Source organism: Emydura macquarii, unplaced genomic scaffold (assembly GCF_026122565.2).
Source record: "Emydura macquarii macquarii isolate MOO-44397 ecotype Brisbane River unplaced genomic scaffold, CSIRO-AGI_Emac_v2 contig_1790, whole genome shotgun sequence".
NCBI lineage: Eukaryota > Metazoa > Chordata > Testudines > Chelidae > Emydura > Emydura macquarii.
Window position 1 is genome coordinate 5,155,150 of NW_027131927.1, and position 23,519 is coordinate 5,178,668.

At 55.2% G+C, this 23,519-nt stretch overlaps 1 protein-coding gene across 2 annotated transcripts in view; it reads left to right on the forward strand.

Annotated features, from left to right (window-relative positions):
* DLL3 (delta like canonical Notch ligand 3) overlaps positions 1-23,519 on the forward strand; it is a 235,760-nt gene that overhangs the window by 168,790 nt on the left and 43,451 nt on the right. The gene's annotated exons all lie outside the window — the stretch shown is intronic.

Genomic DNA, 23,519 nt, shown 5'->3' on the forward strand with positions numbered 1-23,519 from the left:
ATCTCTAGTTTCTAGGCCACCCCCTCTGGCTGGGTCGGGGCTAATAGTCAGCATGGGGCTTCAGAGCCACTATGGATCCCATGGCGCTTTTTGTCAGACCCCGGGTTTTTGTGTTGGCCGGGTTGGTGTAATAACATCCTGCTCTCTAAACCCCACCCCTTCCAGGGGAGATGGGGTCCGTGTTTTCCCTTCCCCTGCTGAGCTGTGACAGAGAGGCAAGATGGTGCAATGGTTAAGCCTAGAACCCAGGAGACCCAGCTCTGCAACTGACTCCCTGCATGAGACCCTGGGCCAATCACTTAGACCCAGATCCTCAAAGGTATTTAGGTGCCTAACTCCCATTGGTTTCTCTGGAAATTAGGTGCCTGTACCTGGGTCTTAGTCTCTTTGGGTATGTCTGCCCTGCGTTGTAAAGGTCTGTGATCTTGGTGTTTCCACACGTGCACGTGAGCATTCACACTGCAGTGTAAACCTGGAGTTACCAATGGCTGGACTCAGGTCTCACAGCCGTGCTCAGGCCCTTCTGACACAGGTCTGTAGCTTGAGCTGCGTCCACATTGCAAAACAACAGGGCTGGGACCCGAGTCTCAGCGGGACTTGGGCTCGGACCCATCCCAAGTGTTTGCTGATCCGAATGGGACAGATTTGTGTGTGGACGGAACGGGGGTCCTGAGTCAGAGCCCAGCCTAGATGTGCCCTTTATGCCTGGTTCCTCAGCTGTCGTATGAAGATACCAGCACTGCCCGAGCTTCAAGGGATAAATGCGTTCGAGTGTGAGGTGCTCTGTGACAGGGTCCCTATAAATATCTAAGTGGATGGATTGTACTGTTACTGTTGTGCAAATTCATCCCTATGTGCTATTCAAATCCCAGGAGTAGTGCTAGCTTTCTCCGCAGGGGTGAATTTCACCCTGGCTTCCAAGTCCCACCCCAGAGGTGGCTGCATTTCACCTGTGAGTGCAGCCGATGCTGTGAGTCACTTCTTGGGATCTGTCAAGTTGAAAAGTGCTAGAGAAACAGGCAAATACCTGGCATTTGCCATCAATGAGACAATTCCAGCTTCTTCTGGGGCTGCTTCCAGCTCCCGCTGGCATCGACACGGATGGATCTGGCTTTGAGGGTCATTTCCCTCAGCCCCTATGGCTCCGGAGCCCCCTTGCGATGACCAGGGCATCTGTTTTTAGCAGCGCACCTGGAAAGGGTGGTGACAAGGAACCTGGCAATGCACCATGTGCCGCTGTCTCACGTGATCGCACAGAACCATGACAATCTGCCTGATGGTAGCACCCAGGTGCCCCTGCTGAGGTTGGTGTCCCCAACAGACCCCACCTGGGCCGGGGGTCCCCATTGTACTGGTCATTGCACAGACAGACTGACAGACAGTCCCTGGCCCTGAGGGAGCTTCTAGTCTAAACAGACAAGACAGAAAGATGACTAGTCCCATTTGGAGGAAGCTGAGGCATGGAGCAGGGAGTGACTCAGCCAAGGTCACACGGGGAGTCTGTGGCAGAGGTAGGAATCAAACCAGGTCACCTGAGTCTGTGGTAAGTCACTAGAATCGCAGACCCTTGAAGATCGAGTACAGATACAGGGTGGTTGGGACGGTGGCCCTTGCAATTCGGAGATACTCCTGGATTTGTACTGCAGAGGCTTTTCACAGCTGCAGGGGTTAAGGTCCCACCACATCCTCAGTAAGCGGCCTGTCTAGGTACGGCTCTCAAGAGGCGGAGAGGGCACTCCAGGGAAAGGGAGAGGAACAAGAGCAAAACAGAACAACAGGGAAGCCTAGAATGTCCCAAGAGAGAGCAGTGGGAGGGGTAGAATGGGCCTGTCACAAGAGCTGGGAGTCACAGCTCTGGGAGGCAAGTGGGGTCTAGTGGTTAGAGCAGGGGAGTGCTGGGAGTCAAGACTCCTGGGTTCTATTCCCAGCTCTGGGGAGTGGGGTCTAGTGGTTAGAGCGGGGAGCTGGGAGTCAGGCTGTATGCCTGGTGCAGTGGGATGCTATCATTAGGGCTTCTGTTTTTTGGGGTTTATTAATTTCATTTTTGAGGGGTTATTTCTAGCAAGTTTTGAGTCGTATATAGAAGCCCAGAAGCTGGCGTTTCTCTGGGAGGTTCTTTTTGTATGCCACGTGATGTATCTACTAGAACATGCAGTCTCTTTGTAATGTTCCCATGCGTGCTTTACTGTAGTAACTCTTTCAAACAGCGCCACGTTCCAGTGCCTCTAGCACGTCCCAGCAGAGTGTAGACAGACCGATTAATGCACAGCGCATGACTGGTGTCCACGTTACGGATCCGTGTAGACAAGCTCTTAGATATGAGCTACCATTTCCATTGGTTTTCCGGTGTTTATTGGGTAAACACCCTTTTCTTTTATATTGGGCATGTTTTGTGGGTGTGTATCGGTGAAGACTGAAATTATGAAGCCCAGCTTTGAACCCGCTGAAGACCCCATGGGGTGGGTGATTGTGAAACATCTGGGCCAGGAAGGTGGATATTAGAGATGGTGCATTGCAACTCACTGGGCTGTATGGACCGGAAGGGAGGAGGTCTGGGGGGATGGTATAGGACACAGATGTTGCACTGCAGCTGGCTGGTCTATATGGACCGGAAGGGAGGGGATCTGGGGGGATGGTGTAGATGATGCACTGCAGCCAGCTGGGCTCTGTGGATGGGAGACAGCCCCAGAGGGGTATGGCTGAGCATGCCCAGCTGCCCAATGAGGATCTGATGGAGGCCGTGGCGCAGCCCAGGGAAGGATCTGAAGGCCAACGCACTGCAGCCGCTGTGCCCAATACGGACCGGCCCGCGGGGAGGTGGGAAGCTCCTGGCTCACGCGCCTGGAGTTTGCCAGACAGGCTCCTTGCTCAGATGCTTGTTGGTGCCATTTCAGTGCTGTGTGGAGCCTCAAGGGGCAGGGCTGGTGGAGCTGCAGTCAGTCGGGGCACGGGCTCAGGATAGGAGCCCTGATCTGGCCGTCAACCCCTCTTGTGTCTGGAGCTTCCCTGGGCCAGCCTGGGCATGAGCCTAAATCTGGTCCCAGACACTGAGCCCAGGGCCAGCAGGACACACAGAGCTGCCAGATGGGCCTCAGAGCCTGGGATCACCGAGTCAGTGACTTGTTAGCGAAGCTGGGGCCTGTTGTGGGGCAAAGCTCTGGAAGGATGTGGGGTCTAGTGGTCAGAGCAGGGGGGCTGGGAACCAGGACTCCTGGGTCCTATCCCAGCCCTGGGAGGGAAGTGGGGTCTAATGGTCAGAGCAAGGGGTCTGGGAGCCTGGACTCCTGGGTTCTATGCCAGCTCTGAGGGAGTGGGAGCTAGTGGTTACAGCAGGTGGGACCAGATGCGGTGCCAGTGGCTCTAGGATTAGGGAATATGGATAGTGGTGGTGGGGATTGCAGTCTGGACTTCTGGGTTCTGTGTCTGTCTCTGCCATTGACTCTCAGCCTGGGCAGGACTTTCCCCCTCCAGGTGCCTTGGTTTCCCACCCCTGTAACAGGCGCTGACAGCTACTCCAGGGCCTCCTGGCCTGCGAAGCTCTCCTGCAGTGAAGTGCTAGGGCCCGGTGTGGAGTTGTTATAGGACGTGGCGGGGGGCTGCCAACTGGGACACAGCTGTTTGCTTCTGGGCTGCTGGGGAGGGGTGCGCAGAGGGGAATGGGGCAGAGATGGGATGAAGCAGGGAGACGGGACCTTCTGCGTGGTCCCCAGAGGGACCTGTTCGGGGGAGCCAATGAGATCACCTCCAGGAGCCCACAGGCCTCACCTCCTGAGAACTCCCGCTTTACCCCCCATGTTGCCACAGGAGAAAGCAAAGCCACTCTCTAGACCTGAGCCCCCAAATTTCCTGCCTCCCCCATGTATTGCTATGAGGGGAGGGGGTGTGATGCCATGGGGCACTGGGAGGAAGGATTGCAGTGCTATGGGACGCTGGGAGGGGGAAGGGAAGGAGTGCCGTGGGGTGCTGGGGAGTGCCAGACTCTGTTGTCTGGGGGAGGGGCACAAATAGAGGCTGGAGGGACAATTCGCCGGGGAAGAGAGCCCCAAAGGGAGGGCAGATGGGCCGGCACCGTGAGTGAAAGGGGCTTTGGCGCGGGCACAGTGCCCGCCCTGTGTGTGGCATGGAGAAGGGAAGCGAGTAGATGGAACCTGCTCACCCAGGGCCCCCCCTGCTGCTCTGGAGACTGGGCTGGGGGCTGGGGGGGAGCAGCTGTGCCCCAGAGCCACTGGGCACGGGCGCGTGTGGTGCCCCTGGCAGTGGAAAAGAACCAGGGTCCCTGCTGGCCCCAGACAGATCTAGGCGTTCCCTCGGGCATCGCAGCTCCCTCAGGCATTGCAGCTCCCCTGCCCGCACTGCCCAGTGTCACCACACAGGCCCTCCTCCCCCGGCCCAGGTGGGGCTCAGCGGGCACAGACAGGGCTGCTGCCAGGGCAGTAGGGGCTGGGGGTCAATGACTGACATAGGCAGGGGAGGGCACGGATACAGGCACGTGCAGTAGCTGGGCTCTGGATTTGGGCAAAGATGCCAGTGTGGGCACCGCTGGGGACATACGTGTGCGTGGCACTGGTGCGGACGTGGCATTGACACAGGAAATGGTGCAGGCATGGGCAAGGCCCCTGACACGGGCTCTGGGGGTCACAGAGTGGCTGGCCCTTGTATGTGAAGCGGGTCCAGCTCCGCTGATGACTAGGCGAGTGAAGCCTGCGTGGGGCTACCGAGGGCGACCCTGGGGTTAGAGGCCATGCTGAGGGCTGCAGAAGGACAACCCCAGAAAGGGGCTGGGGAAAGGAGCCCGGGCCAGGCTTGGTGAGAGAAGAGGGATGTGCTCCTGTGCTGATAATCCCCAGCTGGGGGCCTGAAGCAGAAGGGCAGGGGAAGACAGGCCCAGGGAGGATGGGCGGGATATGAGAGGACCGTGCTTACCCTGGCACGGGAGGCCTCTGCTCAGGAAAAGGGAGTCTGGCACCTGAGAACCTGCTGCAGAGGTGAAGGGGTCGATGGAGGCCTTTAAACTGGGACGTGGAGGTTTGCTTTAAAGCTGGGGGCTGAGTTAGCTGGAACAGTCATAAGTCAACCTGCCACAGGGGAGCTTTCCATGTGGAAAGGGTGTTGGGGGAGTAATTGCTGAGCCCCTCTGCAGACAGCAGGGCTGTGACCTACCCCGGTGCACTTGGCCAGGAGAGGGGGCCCGGAGCTGGCAGCCTCTGTGCCGGCCGGCGTTGGCTGTAGTATGGGCGAGAGGCGGGATCAGTGCCTGGAGCGCGGTGTGTGCGTGCACGCGTCTGTGCATCGGTGTGGGTATATTTTCACGCACATACGGGGTCCGTGTTACGCTCCTGCCTTTAAACAGTCGCCGGATTGACCCCATCAGGGTGCCAGACCCTGAAGGCCCCGCGCTTTTCCCAAGGCGGGTCGCGCAGGCCCGGGACTCTGACGCGGAGCCGCCGAGCTCCGCGGCTCGGCCTGGCGCTCTGCAGCGAGTCCAGCCGAAGTCAGGCTCCTGAGGGAGGTTTTCCCTTCTTAGGAAACGATGGACACAGACTCTGCCGTGAGTCTGCTCTGTTGGTCTCCTGGGGTAGAGGCTGAGGAAGGCCTGAGGCCAGCCTGGCACAGCCCAGCCCATGTCGGAATCTGCACCTGTAGTGGCCATGCCCCTGTTCCCCTCATATCCATCATCTTGGTTCTCTTTGTGGGTCCTGTCTGTTCCCAGCACCACCTTACAGCTAGCCCCTGGACACCTGGCTCCTTTGTTTCCAGCCAAGGACTTTTCCCCCCCGTGGGTAGCGATAGGAAGCAGGGAGGGATGCTCAGTCCTGCCTAGGATTCATAAAAATACTACCCACAGTTCCCACCTTCATCACATCTCCTCCCCTTTAAGGCTGAGCTGAGAGTGAACTAGGGACATTCAAGCCCCCTGCTGAGCTGGGACTTGTGTCTCTGCCCCCCCCGCTTCCCCCCATGGTTGTTTTCTCACCGTACAAACAGAGCAGTTACAAAAGGCTCTTGCTGGAAGGCTGCAGCGTAACACGACTTTATTTGGTAGATGCTGGAACCTTAACACACAAGAACGCCCAGACTGAGAGAGAAAGCAGGCAGCTCTCTGACACGGGCTCAACTCCCCCTTCCTTCCTTGCTCTTTGCCTGCTGCTAGACCCAGATCACACACTTGCCTACGCAGCCGCCTAGCCTGCCAGCAGGCCCAGGAAACCCTCTGAGAATTTAAAGTTACAGCGTCTCGTTTTAACCCAGTTTTCAATACACCATGCTCCTGAGTTCCGCACGTGCCAGGACAAACGTCTCCAGTTCCCGGGCTAGCTAGTCCGGCTGCCAGTAACCAAACACACAGGTTTCAGGCAGCAGCACCGAGCAGTTTCTGCTCTGTCCCACGTGTCTTCTCCTTTGGATCCCACTAGCAGAGGGGAGTTCTTGTGTGCTCATCTGCCACCCCAAAACCTTCAGCCTTGAAATGGGGCAGTGGTCTTGCCACCACCTGCTCCTGTTGGTCTTCCGGGAAAAGCCACCTTCCTCCAGGTGTCAGCCATCTTGGCTGCAGCCTGCGGGGTCCCTTCCCCTAGGGCGGGTGGGAGGTGACCCCTTGAGTATTTGGGGGAATCAGAGTAAAACCCTGCAGAGCTGGACTTAAACCAGCTGTACTTTTGGGGCTCTGGTTTTGCAGGGTCTGGTGAGGCTGCTTTTCCCTTCTCTGAGTTTTCCTCACCCCACAACAGGGCTCACGCGTCTGGCAGTCCTCCCTGTCCGGGCTCAGCTGATGTCTCAGTCACAGCAAGGCTCTGCCTCAGTTTCCTCAGTAAGGGCAGACAGGAAGGTAGCTGCCTTGGTCACAGACTCAGGCTTCAGGGTGTGTATACCAGAGCCGGTGTGACTCTTGCCTCCTGGGTGGAGAGGGACGGAGGCCTGGGAGGGGAGCCCCACAAGTCCCTCTCTCCCCACCAGCCAGTCTACTTTGACTCATTCATTCAGCCTCAGGGATTCCCTGTCAGCACTTGATCCAGGCCCTTGGCTTTTACAGGGGGAAGGACGGGGTTTACTCGCAGCAGTATAGCAAATGGCACATTGTCTAGCACCCCTGCCACCAACACCCCGATACTTCCTGGGCCCACCCAGGGATCTGAGCCTCAGGCAGTGGCTTTATCACATAGGGTTAGACAAGAGTCTTTTCTGTCCCAGATCCCCTCCGCCCCAGGAACATCTCCCCACCAGCTGCCGCTACCACTGGGGAGCCCCGGGATCTAAGGCCATGAGATTACGTCTACACTGCAAAAAAAAAAAAAAAAAAAAAAAAACCCAAAAAACCAACCACCCCTCACAGCAGCTGGGCGATGGGGCAGTGTAGACGTTCCTGCTTGGGCTCTGAATCCTGGCGAGAGGGGAGCAGGAATGTCCCCACTGCTATTTCCAGCCCGGTAGCGCAGGCCCAAATCAGGGGACCCAGCTCTGAGACTTGCTGCCACATGGGTTTTTTTGCAGCGGGGACTTGCCTTGTGCGTACAACAGGCCACGTGCCCCGGTGCCTGGGGTGGGGTCTCCTCTGCCGGCACAGGTTGGGTTAGTCTGACCCGGGACCTCTTAGCTAATCCCCAAGGAATCAAGTCTCGGGCCTTACACCGCATCCTTCTACAGATCTTGCCCCCCAGGTGCTGGGATCCCTTGGTGGCAAGGTCTGCCTGCATTGGCTGTCCACCCTGGCTGGGATCTACATGAATCCCACTTCTGGGGCACCTCCCCTGGTCCCCCATCCCAGGACCCATGTGGAGGCAAGTCCACAGGACATACGGTGCCCAAACGCATCTGCCAACCAGCCTGCACTGCGCAGGTTCGTAGGTCTCTGCCACTAGCCATGATTTGAGGTCACACCTCATGGAAGCGTGCCTGGAGGTGCTAATGTTGTCCTTAGATGCTTGGGTTGATTTCTACTCTTCATCCATCGTCATTTCACCCAGTGTTGATTTTTTTGGGTAGGGCTCTCCTTTAAGTTGCGGGTCGTTGGCGATCCCCTGGGTAAGCCAGGGTGGGGTCTTGCCCTACGGCCCGTCTTTCACACCCATTGGACTAGCTTGTTCTTGCACCCTTAATAATGTCTCTTTAAAAACCTGCCAACTCCCCTGAACTCCTTTTCCCCTTAGATTTGCTTCTCACGGGATCTTGCCTACCAAGGCTCGGCGTTTGCTGAACTGTGAATGCCTCAGACCATCTGTTTAGCGGGAAGCCTCCCTGCAATTAAAACCCGCTGCTGGCCCGTGCCAGCCGACTCAGGCTTGCGGGGCTGAGGCTAAAGAGCAGTGTAGACCGTTCCGGCTCGGGCTGCAGCCAAAGCTCTGGGACCATCCCACCTCGCGGGGCCCTAGGGTCCGGGCAGCAGCCCCCGCCTGAATAGCTACACTGCAATTAAACACCACACAAGCCGGACGCTGCTGGCAAGGGTCAGCCGTGGGATTTGAATTGAAGTATAGACACGCCTGTAGTCTCTCAGACTGCGCAGCCAGGGGGAGCTGGGTTCAATTCACCAGCCTTCTGGAGGGTGGGCCTCTGTGTCTTCCTCCGCTGTGAATGGGGGCAATAATTTAGCATGGGCAGCGAGGACACACTGTCGTCTCTCCCCGCATCTCTGGGCCCTCTGTGTCCAGTCCATGCGTCCGTCCTCTCGCCTCGTGGCTTTTGCTGCTTCTCTCTGTTCCTGGCTTTCAAACTCCAGCCCCTGTCCCTCCATTCATGGCTTCTTTGCCACCTGCTGTAGCCTGCGCTCCCCCCAGCTCTTGTGGTGGCCTGTCTTCCTTGGACTGGCCTGGGGCGCTGCCTGGGTCTGGACTCTGGTTCCTTTCTCTAGCTTGTTTAACTTTCTAACCTCTGACCCCGTCTCTCTGCACAGCTCGAGAATCCTCTCCTGGGGCAGGGGGTCAGATGTTTCTTTCCTTCGACTTACCTTGTCTTTACTGCCGTGAGTCACGGGTTCACAGGCTCCGCGCTGTGCCCCGGCCCTTGGCCGGGCGGTGCCTGCCATTCCTACGTGCTGATTCTATGCGCTTCATGGTCTCAGCCTGGACAGGGCGTGTGCGTGACTCTGCCTCATTCCCATTGACCCCTAGGGTAGGTCGACACTTGAAGCTGGAGGTGTCCATTTCAGCTTGAGGAGACAGAGTAGCCATGGCGGCAGGAGGGGCTGGGCATGTAGCTAGCGTCTTGGACTGGCTAGCTCTCCCCCGCAGCTTGTGCCACCGCAGCTTTATTTTTAGAGCACCAGCACATGCGTGCATGTGTGTGCGTGCGCGCACACACAGGTAGAGATGCAGTGGTTGCAGTGGTCGAGGGCATGTGGGATTCTCAGCCGACAGGCAGAGGCAAAACCTGGTTGCTAGCGCATATGCGCTTCCCTTCTCTTGGCTCTGCCGGTTCTTTCTCTCCGTCCAGGTCGTGCCAGGACACTCCTGCCTGGGCACACGATGTGGGGAGAGCTGCAGCCCCCTGCTCTGGGCTGCACCCCAGCCTCGCGTCACACATCAGGCGCAGTCCAGGCAAACCCTCCCACCAACCACCCCCACTGGGGCTCAAGAGAAGTCTCTGTCTCTCCTTTGGAGAAGGGGTCTGAAACATGGGGAGCCCACTCCCCAATTCCACCCTAGGCATGGTCTGCACCCCACTGGCTTGGGGGGGCTAATTATGCACCCCAAAGCAGGCATGCTGGGCCAGGCAGTTATGTCCGTAGCACAATCCATGGTAAGGTGACCAGAGAGCAAGAGTGAAAAATCGGGACGGGTGCGGGGTAATAGGCACCTATATAAGACAAAGCCCGGAATATCGGGACTGTTCCTATAAAATCGGGAATCCGGTGACCCTAATCCACAAGGAGCATCCTGCCATGGCACTTGCTTAAAGGAGGCCAGCATCATAGGTTGTTGCTCCAAAACCGCAGCCAAGACCCGGCGTTGTCACTTGCAATGTAGGGCAGGAGGTTGGCATCAGGCCAAGCTGAAGCGTTTGTCTTGGGCTCTCCATGTTCACATCTGGGATTGCTCCTCAGCTTCCACTTGGCCCTCTGGGGCGCTGCACTTTAGAAAAGATGTGGATAAATTGGGGCAAGTCCAGCGGAGAGGCACCAAAAGGATCAAAGGTTTCGGAAACCTGCCCTAGGAGGAAAGGTTGAAAAAAACCGAGCAGGTTTAGTCTGGAGCAAAGACGACTGAGCGGGGACCCGTGAACAGTTTTCACATATGTTCAGGGCTGTTATAAAGAGGACGGCGATCCATTGTTTTCCGCTAGAGGTAGGACAAGACGTAATAGGCTTAATCTGCAGTGAGGGAGATTTAGGTGAGATAGTAGGACAAATTTTCTAACTCTCGAGGGAGTTCTGCTCTGGGACAGGCTTCCCAGGGAGGTTGTGGGATCCCCGTCACTGGAGGTTTTTACAAAGAGGTTGGACAGACAGTTGTCAGGGCAGGGCTAGGTTCACTTGGTCCAAGAGCCTGGGCTTGACAACCTCCCAAGATCCCTCCTGGCCCGGTGTTTGTGTGATTCTGTGGTTGGCACCAAGCCCTGCCCCACCCAGCTCTTGCTCTACCAATGTTTTCATTCAAGCTTGTTGCTGGCTGGAGTTGTTCTGAAGGTGCTGTGTTTTCGGGGACCATCGGCATTCCCTGCCATAAGGGGTTTTCAGTGGCAGAGCGCTGTCTGAATTCCTGCCTCCCGGGTGGTGGAAGGTGTCCCTGCAGGGGTGTCTTGGAGCATGCCGCGGATACTATCTCTCGTGCCTAGTGGAGGTATCTTTCTTCACCAAAGGGGCTGAAATCCCCGCGAGGGCAGCATGGCGACCGTGTGGGAGTTGCTTTCAAAGCTCCTGTGAGGTTCCTACGGGATTGATTTGAGTTCAGTATCACTCTTGTGTGCGTGGCTCGAGCGTGACCATCCTGGGACCAGCACAGGTCAGAAAGTGAGCGCAGCCTTGGAGTGGAATCACTGACCCAGCGCCCCCTCTCCGGTCGTGGTGCCAAGATGGAGGGGAGGTGGCCGTGTGCCTGCACGCCACATGTCTGCTCGTGTCTTGACTCTAGCTAAATTCCTCCACCAGTCATTCCATTCTGCTTCCCAAGCCCTCTCCCCATTCCGGCCCTGCAGTTTCAGCTGGATACAGGAGCATTTTGAGTTCACTTTCTCCACTAAGCTGTGGTGGAGCATTGCTGTGTGCTGTTAAAGAGCTGACTTGTTCACCCCAGAGGTGGCTGCATCTCAGCCCTGGGTGAGGAAGCCCTGTATAAACAGCTGCTGCGCCCCACAACAGAAATGGCTGCATCTCAGCACCAAGCGAGGCATCCCTGTATAAAGGCTTGCATTGGCACAGCTTGCGGTTGGACAGTGGCCTGGGCCCACCCCAGAGGTGGCTGCACAGGTGGGGTGAAAGGTGCTGGTTTATCAGAACAAGAGGATTCCCTTTGCCACGTTTAAGCGCCCCCTCCCCCAATAAATAAATACCAGACTCAAGGAGTTTGAAGGTTGAAATGCATTTGGCCCTGCTGAAACGCAGTGGCAGGCTGCTCAGGGTGGTTGGTTTTGGGGGGTTTTTTTGGTTGGGGAGGAGGGGGAGTATTTAAAACGTGATTTCCACAGTTGTCCCAGGAGCTGGACTAGAACCCGTCTGCAAAAAGAATCCTTCTTGTCTCCCTAGGACAGAATTTAATTGAGTTGGAAAGCCACTGGGGGGGTTGTCAGTTTGTTTCTGTGGTGTGTGTGGGGGTGAGGGTGAAAGAAAAGTTTGACTAGTTTTTTGCTTGTTTGTTTTTAAAATAAAGGGCAGGAAAAGTTTCATGAAACTTACAAAATCCAAAAGGCAATGTAAAAAAAGAAAAGGTTCTGGATGTTTAACACCTTGTGCATGGGGTTCAGATAACAGAAACCAGAGGGCTGGAGGGGCAGCATTATCTAGTAGTTAAAGAACAGGAGTGAGGGAATCAGGGATTCCAGTTTTCTCTGCCTAGCGCTGGGAGAGGAGTGGGGACTAGTGGTTAGAGGCAGCTGGGAGTCAGGACTCCGGGTTTCTAGTCCTATCTCTGCCACTGACCCATGTATGGCTTAGGCACCCTCTCTGTGCCTCGGTTTCCCCATCTGTAGAATGGGGCTAAGGGTACTGAATACAGAGCGTTGTGAAGATGAGCTTTTTAAATGTCAGGAAAGTGCTTTGAGATCCCCACTAGAAGGCATGAGTGGAGAGGGCAAAGCGTTGGTCTCATTATGTGAATTTAGGAGGTACACGTGGCAGATTTTAGTCCTGTTTAAGGCAGGAAACTTTGGCAGCTGGAGCCTGATTGGCTCACGCTCCCAGCCATTCAAAGGGATGCTGCTTCTGTCTCTCTAGACCCACACGTGACAATACCCAAGGTACAGAGACCCTCTTGTCTAGAACGGCACAAAATGTTTGTAACTAGACCTGAGAGTTCAGGGAGAAGGTGTGGTTTGGGGGTTAGAGCAAGAAACGGCCGCTGTGGGTCTAGGACTGAGTTTAGTAGGGGAGTGGCATCCCGTAGTTTTCAGCAGGGAGGCTGAGAGTCAGGATTCCTGGGTTCTATCACCAGCTCTGGGAGGAGAGGGGGGCATACTGGTTAGAAGCAAAAGTGGATCCTTTTGATTGCTGTGGTGGGACATTTGCCCAGAGCTGGTGAGTTTCACTGTGAAACTGACGACACTTTGTGGCTCAGTGACAGACCCAACAAGCCCCGCCACCATCTCCCTTCAGACCCACTGGACATGGCTCCATGAAATTCCAACTCTGCAGCAGGAGCAGCCGCGTCCTGTTTTCTTTCCTCTTCAGTCACCAAGGGAGGCAAGAACCCAGCCAAAGAGAAACAGCTTTCCCACTGCACAGGAGGCAGCTACCCCCTTGGCCAGCAGGCTGCCACTTCTGTGACATGGCAGCGCACAGGTGACAGCCGCAAAACAGGGGTCTGAAGTGCCTTGTGCATCAGTGCCATGTCTGCCTGGTCCATGGGAAGCTGCACGCTGGCCTGGCCTCTGAGTGGCAGGAAGCATGGCCCCGTGAGTGGCATCATTTTTGTGTCCAAGTCAGTAGAATCTTTTACAACAGGAGGGGAGGGGGGGTCTAGTGGATCAGAGCCAGCGGGACTGGGAGTCCAGACTCCTGGGTTCCATCCCCAGCTCTGGAAGGGGCGTGGTTAGAGTAGGGGAAATAGCGGTCAGGACTCCTGGATTCTAAGCCTGGCTTTGCAACAGACCCCCAGTGTGAGCATTCACAAGTCACGGCCCTGCTCTGTGCCTCGGTTTCCCCCTCAGTGAAATGGGGGCAGTGATATTTGCCCAACATTTGCAAAGGGCTTTGAGAGGGAAGGTGCATGGAATTGTTGTTAGAAACCTACCAGAGCTCAGCACGTCCACAGCCCGCAGGGACCAGCCAGCCGCTGTGAGTCCTCTCGGCAGAGTCCGAGCGGGCAGCTGGCTGGCTCTGGGAATGGTGACGCTTCTTAAGTCAGGAGCCGCTGAGTAAAGCTGATGCTTCAGGGCTGAGCACCACAGTGGTGAGGAAGGGGAATGCCCTGCCTTCATGAATTGCCAGGTGCACCATGGGGGCCGGACTCCTACTCTCCTAAACCTCCTGCTCAAGCCAATCTCTATTAGATCCCAGGATGAGCCTGAACTGTGGGGAGTGGGGAGCAAATTGTCCCTCAGCCAGCACTATGGCGGGGTTGCGATGCCTTCCTCCAAAGCATCCGGTGCTGGGCACCGTCAGATGGGATACTGGGCTAGATGGGCGTTGGCTCTGATCCGGGCTGGCGATTCCTCTGGTGTAGACACTACCGGGGTGAACGGACAGATCCAGGCTGGCAGATCCAACAGCCCTTCACCCCTGCACTGGGGCAAGGGGGCACATGTTGGAAAGAGAAACTCAGGCTGCATTGCACTCCCCCACTAAGTTACATCCCGCTGGGGTCAGGGCCTTGCCCCCAGCATCCCTGCTAAGCTGGGCTGTGATGTGTCCCCACTGAGTCTGTAATTGGCCGGGCACCCCGATGCTAATGTGACTCAGTTTCCTAGTCCAGGTCGGAGCAGGTGTAGCCTCCTGAGGTTGGTGGTGTTTAATGGGTCTGACCATGTGCTGTTTAAGGGCAGGGCCTGGGTGAATGGGCAGGGCCAGGGCAGTGCCAGGTTTGAGCTGTGGCCTGGTGCCCACAGCTGTTGCAAATCGGTGTCGTTCTATCGCAATCAATGGAGCCAGGCCCCGACAGAGGCTCTAGCTGCACATTTCAAGTGCTGTTATGGAGGAGCTTGGCACGGGAGTATCCCTTGGGCTGGGGCATGATGGAGAAGAAGCAGCCTATGCGTCAGGCGGCCGTGCCTTGGATTGGTGACCGGCACTGAGTTTCCTACCCCTTGCAATCAGTGGGGCTGACGGGTGGGACTCTCGGTTGAAACTAGCCCCTCCATCGCACGAAGGACGGATCCCTATGGTAACCCAGTGCCTGGCACTGAGTGGGTGATGTAGGCTCTCTGCATGGGGCTGGCTGCCCCGGGCAAAGCTTCTGAGATGGAATGCATTTCTGTCTTGCAATAATAATTAACACCAACCGACTCCTGTGCAGAGTTTTTCCTCCGGAGATCTCAAAGCGCTTCACAGTCTTCAGTGTATTTATCCTCACAATCCCCGTGTGACGCAGGGAAGCGTGATCCGTCTTTTGTACATACAGTAGCACCTGCCAATCACCTTCAGTCCTTCAAGCAATCTGGTCAGGGCCAAGCTTCGCTCTGATCTCGGAGTGCCAGGGATGGGTGATGGAGGAAGCCGCCTCCCTACGGGGTGGGGCATTTGCAATCATCTGGCCAGATACAGGTAGGAAAAGGGCCATTGCCTAGGAATCTGGGAGCATCCCCAATCACAGGCGGAAATGGTGCGTCACAGAGGGGCCATGTCGGGCTCTTCCACCTCCCCAAAGCTGCCGGCATCACGTGTGTCTCTTGTCCAGTTTCCCCAGGGTCATGGTGGATTCTCCATCACTGGCAATTTTTAAATCAAGACTCTTTTGCTAGAAGCTCTGCTCCAGGAATCAGTCGAGGCAAGTCTCAGGCCTGTGTTATGCGGAGGGGTCAGCCGAGATGATCTCAGTGGGCCCTCCTGGCCTTGGAATGAATGAATGGTGTCATTCACCCCATGCGCTCTCAGCCATGTTCCAGAATCAGAGAACACCCCGCCCACTCCACCTTCTCCCCTAGCAGCCAGGCTGCAGAGCCCCATCCACGGGTGCATCTGCCCCCTGCTGCTTCCACCGCGCCAGCTCTCTGCACCCCCTTCACCTGGCTCTGCCAGCCCAGCCCAGCTGGTACTGAACACCAGCAACTCAGCAGACAGGCTGAGCTCTGCCCGCGGCCACTGGGCAGCGGCAGCAGGACGGGCTCCGTACTCAGGGTGAAAGGGGTGAGGGGGGCTGGCAGAATCCAGATGGCTCCAGAACCTACTTCCTTCTAACCCCCTTGCCCAGTGGGGAGAAGGGGCAGAGGGTTGCTGGAGGCGAGAGAACGAGGAGGGACGGACGGAGCCCAGATTCCCACCATCAGCACCCACTGATCACACGGGGCAGAGTAACCCAGCCCCAGTCCATGTGACGCTCTGCCCGCCTCCAGCGATGGCTGTGCCACATGCAACGGCTGAGCTGGCTGCAGCCCTGGCTAACAGCTGAGTCCGTCTGCTCGGGCTGTCAAGGCTGTTGTCTTCAGAACTAGCGCACTCAGCTTCGATCCCCGGGGTGTGGTTCCATCAGCCAAGCGTATCCTAGCTGAAACCCACCCGGAGGGGAAAGCAGGCCTGATTCCCACGCTGCTCCTGGCGCCTTGTGACGTGCACAGGGGGTGTCAGATGCTGCTGGAGGTGTCAACGTTATGCAGGTGTAAATGGCTTCCCAAGGTGCAGGGCGGCAGGGATTCGACCCAGAGAGGACCCACTGCAGCAACAATTATGGGGTGCTGAGCCCGATCGCCAGGGGGTGTCAGCTGGCCAAAGTTCCATGACAATCAATAGGCCAGATCCCCCGCTGGTGACAATCTGCTTCATTCCACTGCCTTCACCTGATTTACCCCACGTGATGCTGTGGCCAGTTTTGAAATGAGGTCTGCTCAGATACACCACCTGTTGGTCAGGATTTTATGGATGGTTCAGTGTGGGGCGAGGCAAACCTTTCTCACCCACTGCCCCAGCCATGGGGATTGTAAAGCGCCGCACCGTCTTCAGCCATGCTCAGCCTTCGACATCAGCCTTCCGGGGCTGTCGCCTCTTTCCCCCATCTGCTTCATCCTCTCCGGTGGGCCACGGTGACAAGATTGGCCAGACCGGATCAGAACAAGGGCCCATCTAGCCTGGTATCCTGGCTCCGATGGTGGCTGGCGCCAACTGTTTTGAAGGAAGGTGCAAGACAGCCCCAAGCGGGCAATGCTGGCATCACCAGCCCGGAGGGGAAATTTTCTTCCTATTTCCCCTGAAGATGGCATAGTGGAAAGGAATCCTTGGCAGGTGCTGGCGCAGGTTGATGAGCACATGCTGGTGGGGAGATAACATTGATTGAGAAGGCCATCTCCTGTATCATCCCTTGTTTCCCAAGCTCTCCCAGACCAGGCCCTACTTCCCCTGATGGACAGCTCATTGAAAGATGATGACCCTAATCTTAGGGGTGCTGAGCCCCCCAGACGCAGCTGAGGTCAAACAGGAGGCCAAAGCAGACCAAAGGTCTCTGATTCCTGCAGTGTGGCGGTGAAGTTGGAATGCGATCAGACATCAGAGACTCTTTCGGGCTCTCCAGATGTGTCAACCTGGCCAAAGCACTGTCTAATGTAGTGTAGGGAACCAAGGCCCACGCATAAATTTTTTGGGCCCAGTACAAACTTTTAACACTGGCCCCCTCCCGTAATGGGGGTGATGGAGGTTGCAGCCTGGGCCGGGCCCCCCAGGGTTTCCGGGCCCTGGTAAAGTGTACCCTTTTCCCCCCACACACGTGGGGGCCCTGTAGGGAACAGCCCTGCATTGGCAAGGAGGTGCCCAGGAGTATTGTGCTAGCCCAGAAGTCCATGGTATGGCCTTGTCTGCAGCTGTCTTCTCGTCTCAGAAAGGCCCTTGCAGCCGGCTTGGGGCATGGCATCTAGAGTGGCAGGTGTCTAGGAAACGTGCCAGAGAAGCACTCAAAGGCTATGGGTGCCAGCTTCCCCAAAGTCTTCTCAGCCCCTGGATGGTCAGAGCTCTCTGAGTGCCACAGGTGGGTCGATTACAGAAATGCACCGGGCTAAAGTTTCATAAGCAGCTGTTGGCTTTGCGGGTTCCTGTCATTGGACGCCCACCTGGAGACCAGATTTTTCGGACATGTAGCAGGAGCCAATTGACTTGTGGGTGCTCAGCACCAAAGGAAATCGGACGCCAGGTGCCTAAAGCGGAGCACCCAGTAACGGAGGCTCTGAAAACCGGGAGCTACCCTTGCAAAACTTTACCCAGCGCAGCCAAGAAAGAGGAATAAAAATCAGAGCTGGCCCAACAGGGCAAGAGATTACTGGAGGTACTCAACTGGCTAAAGCCCGAGCGCCACTGGCTGGGATGTGACACTCCCCCTCCATTTTCCAGCCAGGGTGGTACCCAAGGAACTGTTGTGTGTTTCCAGGGAAATTGGAAATGTCCCAGATTCCATGTTTCTGCAACGTCGCAGATGAGAGTTCTAGATGGAAGTGATCTTTCTCATCCTTTGCTTATAAAAGTGTGTCATCCAATCAGGGAACAGCCACAAGGCCACGTGTCCAATGTTGACCAATCACATGGAGCAAGTAATGGCGCCTTAAAGGAGCAGTCGCAGCAAACTGATCAGGAGTGACTTGTGGGCGGGGCTAAACTGGCATCAGATCTCCTACCAACTGGGGAGCCAGTGTAGAAACAACTCCCAGGGCGTGATTTTCCAAGGTGTCTGTCTCCCTTTGATTTAAAGGCAGTCGCGGGTGCTCTGCAGCTTTGAAAAGCCAGCCCCAAAGTTCATGCCTTTTCTTCTTCTCAAATACAGTGCATCACATCTCTTAGTGCAAGGTGTGTCATTCAGCTGCCTCTAGAGAAAATAATTAGCAGCTTTGAGGAGTGGAAAGCCAGGCTGCAGAGTATCTGTCTTAGGGCTTCAGCTCTCGCCTCTTGCTGGGAGACTCGAGGGCTGGGCCAGATCCCAGGGTCGGTCTGTCTGTCTGTCTGTCTGACAGAGCGTCTGTCTTTCTCGCTGGGCATCTCCCCTTCCTCTCTTCCTTGCAGAACAAAATAGCCCTAGTGCTAAGCAGGAAAGTCAATAAGAATTAGCACTTTAATCAGAGCTCTCAAAGCACTTTTCTAAAGCAGGGTTTTCTTGCCATTTGACAACTGGAGGAAAGCCCTGATGTCGGACTCAGGAGACCTGAGTTCCGTTCCCAGCTCCACCCCAGACTTCGGCAAGTCATGTAGTCATTCCATGCCTCAGTTTACCCATCCGTGCTATGGGGAGAAGAGCCCAGTCCTGCCTCCCAGGGGAGTTGTGAGGATAAATACACTAAAAGGTGTAAGGTGCTTAGCTGTTATGGTAATTATAAATGTTGGGCTGGACCAGCCCCCCACGCTGAGGCAGGGCCAGGTATTTGGCCAACCTGTTCTGGAAAACCTCCAGTGACGCAATCTCCATTGGAAGCTTGTCCCAGAGCTGAACTCCCCTGAGAGTTAGAAAGTTTGTCCTAATACCGCCCCTAAATCTCCCTTGCTACGGATTACGCCCTTTACTTCTTGTCCGACCTCCAGGGGACACAGAGAACCATGGATCCCCATCCTCTTTAGAACAGCCCTGAACATATTTGAAGACTCTTATCAGGTCCCCCCTCAGTTGTCTTGAGATTGAAGCATCTATTTTAGCTAAAGAGATGGGAGAAATGACCTGCTACAGGTCGCAGCATTTTTGGCAGAGCTGGGAGTAGAACCCAGGAGTCCTGGCTCCCAGCCCCCGCTGCTCTAATGACTCAACCCCACTCCCCTCCCCAAATCCCAATTCCCCTGCTCTAAACACATGATCACATACCCGGGACCAGAACCTACGTCTCCAGGACCCGCCCTAGCCACTGACACTAGGCAGTGGGACATGCTGCCATGGAAGTAATTTGTAAGTGATTCCAAAAGGTCTCAGGCATTTGGAGCGAAGCAGGAGTTGTTCCTGAACAGCTGAGCATGGGGTGAGGGAAGAAGAGAGTGGAAATATTCCCCTCCCTCTCCCCGCAACTTTTAATAGGGGCCTGTAGTACCACCTCCCCCTAGACCTGGCTTTCAGACCAGCAGTTCCAGTGGGACTGCCTGAAGCCAGGCCTGTGCTGGATCAGGGACAAAGCTGGGGGGCTAGAGATGCCTGGCCAGGGCGTGGAGAATGGGGGCTGGAAAGCAGGAGGCAGAAATCAGTCAATGCTCTGCTAAGTCTGGCCTCCCAGTTCTGCCATGCCTGCCCATGGGCAGTTCCCAGAGGCCCGCTTTGACCCCACTCTGCAGGAATTCTTAGCCATGGAAGTGGGAGCAGCTCTCTGTCCTTATCTCTTCCCATCTCCCCCCTGGGTTGCTGCAGAATCCTTCCCTACTCGGCGGTACTTTGTGCTCTAGGTTTAACTCCCACAAACAATGGGGCTTCCTTGGGGGAGGAGGTTGCACAGCCTGATAGATATCACCGTCAGGAAGCCTTTTCCTTCCTTCCTAATATTTATGCTGCAGTAGCTCCCAGCAGCCCCCATTGCAAATTCCTCTCCGCTCTCTGGTGGGTGTAAGTTATGATCATACCCTGGCCCTGTTAGCCAGGCAACGTGATGACTACATGAGCAGGTGCATCTATGTTTATAATAATTCCAGTGTTCTCAAATTTGGGGAGCTAAGGCTCAGCCCCTTGGAAGAGGCAAGCAGTTGGGGTAGGGGAAGATCCACTTTGTTGATCATGCCATGAAAGGGTTAAGTGGGTTCTGTTGACTCACTGGTGCAGGTGGCTCATTAGCTTTACGCTCCTATAAGGGAATTGGAAGTGGCTGGTCTTCAGAGAGAGGATCTAGGGTGTGGGCTGAGTAGCCCTGAGGGAGGAGCCCTAGATTCAACCAAGCCTGGGAGAAAAGTCTGAACTGAAATTTATTATCCAATTGTTGGTTTCTGAGATGTTCAATTTAAACCCCAGGATGGGGGTAAGCTGGAACTTTTAACATAGAGAAGGTTAAGGGGTGACTTGATCTCAGTCTATCAGTACCTATGTAGGGAACAACTATTTTAATAATCGGCTCTTCAATCTAGCAGAGAAAGGTCTAACACAATCCAGTGGCTAAAAGGTGCAGCTAGACAAGTTCTGACTGGAAATGAGGCGTACATTGTTGACGGGGAGAGTAATTAACCACTGGAACAGTTGACCAAGGGTCTTGGTGGATTCTCCATCACTGACATTTTTAAAATCAAGATTGGCTGTTTTTCTAAAAACTCTGCTCTAGGAATTATTTCAGGGCAGGTCTCTGGCCGGTGCTATGCAGGGAGTCAGACCAGATGATCACAATGGGTCCTTCTGGCCTTGGAGTCCATGCCTTTTTCTATGCTGCCTTGCTTGCTGCCCTGACTCTGCTCTTATTTACATTTGGCTTTACCCTGTCCTAATTCCCTTGGGATTTGGATTCACATTGGGGTGAGGGAGAGGACAGTCAGGCCCGGGGTGTGATGGGAAAGGCCCCTGCTCACAGACCTGAATCCCAGTTTAGATTCAGAGACTCTGAGATCAGAAGAGACCATGGTGATGATCTTCTCCAGCCTCCTGCACAACCCGGGCCAGCGATCTCCCCCAGTGATTCCAGTGCCTTCTGTGTGAAGACAGCGGCTCTGTTACAAAGCTGTCCTGTTTAGACTGAAAGACCCTCACCTGACGGAGAATTCACCCCTTCCCTGGCTCAGGTTTTCCAGTGGTTGATCACCCGCATGGTCACAAATGTGTCTTCCTTCTAGTCTGATTTTGTCTTTACACATCTAAATCCAAGCGCCAGTCACTCCCACCTTCCTCTGAGCGAAGTGTGAGCCGCGGAGCTCGGACAATCAGACCACTTGAATCATAAAGAGGCACCTGGGTTTGAAGCCATTAGCCTCCACTTTTGCGATCTTTCCTTTGGACCCAGTCCCACCTGGGCCACCGGATTGTTTTGCCCGCCTCTGTCCTGGGTTTGACTCACAACACTTGATCTGAACAGTCCTGCACAGTCTGCACAGAAATCTGCCCAAAATTCAAGATCAAATCGGTATCTGGATGTGAAATTCACAGCTTGGACCCAAGATACGCTCTAGTCCAAACAAAACTTGGTTCAAAGAAGCCCCGTGGACTCTGTTATACAGGAAGTCAGACTAGATGATCACAGTGGTCCCTTCTGGCTTTATAATCACTAAACTGTTGCACTTCTCTGAGCACCCTCTGCGTCGCACAGCCAATATAGGGGTATACTGGTAACGGCACAAGCAACTGGAGGCGGTGGGTGAGCTGGGAAAAGAACCCAGGAGTTCTGGCTCATCCTGTCCCCTGTTCTAATGACGAGATCAGGGTTTTTTCATCCTTTTTAGGGGCTCTGGACCCATTTTTAAACCTTGACGGCCAGTCATGACCCAGTAAATAGTTTGTCAGTGCAGAAATCGTCTGGCTTACTAAATATTTCTGACCCATGATATACAATGTATGCAGTAGTGTACTAAGTACTAAAGACGTACCCCACGTATACCATAGTGGCAGCTCCTGTCCTGCAGGGCTGGGTAGGCTTGGCTCCCCGCCCCGGTCATTGCAACCTCTGGGGTCAGAAGGCTGCTCAGGTGTGTGTGTGTGGGGGGGGGGGGGGGTCAGATTTCTGGAAGCGGCATTGCAACCTGGTGCACGGCATCACAGCGCCGCTCACGCAGATTTGGCCTGGCTGGCCCCTTGTCATCATGTTGGAGGAGTGGCTGGGCCAAACCTGAACGGGGCTGTGACGGCGTCCACCAGGTCACGGGGAACCTGGCCCAGCCAGTGCACCGGAGGAAACACCGCTGCAGGGTGAATGTGAGGTGGGCCCCCACACAACCCTTGGATGCATTCTGGCAACCCAGCCGGGGTCACGCCCCGTGGGTGGAGAAACCCTGTGTTCCCGGAAGCCAGGGGTAGAACCCAGGAGACATTTAACCTCAGAACATCAGGACGTTTTCAGCCCATCTTCTAAGCTAAAGGACCCCATTGGCCCCAGAACAAATGGAGGGAAAACTGGCCAGGAATACATTTAAACTATAAATTAAATGAAGGTTCCTAACTGTCAGGGGAGAGAGGGTCTGGAACAGCCTCCGTAGGAGCCATGGGAGGGGGGCAAATAACCAAGCTAGCATGGAGGGGGAGCTTGATGAGTTTATGTCTGGGATGATCTGACGGGGGTAGCTACGGATGTAGGTGTTGGACGCCATGACCCTAAAGCGCCTTGCAATCCTATGTTCCGATTCCTCCCTCTGGGACTGTACAGTGAGTAGCAACACTCTGTACCTATATGGGGGGCTTCCCCCGAGATCTCCAAGACCTTTAGTGAGTCAGAGCAACGGCATCTGAATCAGTTTTGCACATGGGGAAACTGAGGCACAGAGCGAAGCCACGACTTTGCCTAAAGACACTCACAGGCGTCCGAGAATAGAATCTACATCCTGAGTTCCAAATCCAGCACTCTAGCCACCGCCCCATGCTGCCTGCTGGGACCAGCCACTACTCTCCGGCCAAACGAGGTCTTCACTGAGGCTGGTTTGCTTGGCTTCCTTCCTTAATCTCCGCATCAGATCGGGGCAAATCTAAACACAGATTGCAGCGGGGAGGAAAAGACCCCAAGGACTCCTGCTGGGTCCTGATCAGGAAAAAGTTAATAAGTCTGCACCAAAGCATCCCTTCGGGAGGGAAGGGGGAAACCTGCCTGGGGTAAAGTAGCCACATCAAGCAACTTAATGATTGTGCAGAGAAAGACCTTAGTCTGATGGTTTTTTCAGGGGCCTTGGTATCAGGACTCCTGGGTTCTCTTCCCAGCTCAGAATTTGACTCTATAACCTCAGGCAAGAGTGTGTGCCTCTGTTTCCCCATCTGTAGAATACCTGGGCAGGGTTGTGTGTCCTAATTCGTTCATGCTTTTAAAGCATCATTTGAAGTTATCATATGATTTTCTTAATTCCAGCATAGCAGTGCTTACAAAGGGGCAGCTCCGATCGTGTAACAAAAACCCCAGTGGGAAGCTTAGACCTTTATCGACTCTGGTGGGATTTTAGCCATTGGGGAGTGAAGCCCTCGTACAAACACAGTTTAGCTCACCCTGCGCTAGTGCAAACTGTGTCTAGAAGGCCTTTGCGTTGATGCAGTTACGCTAGCAATTAGATTCCAGGCCTTGCTTCTCAATTGCCATTTCACCGTGTGGAGTCATTTGCACCAGCGGCTGTCGGTCACTACCGGATTAGCAGGGCTGGCGTTTCACACTCACTTTGCACTGGCGTCAACGGC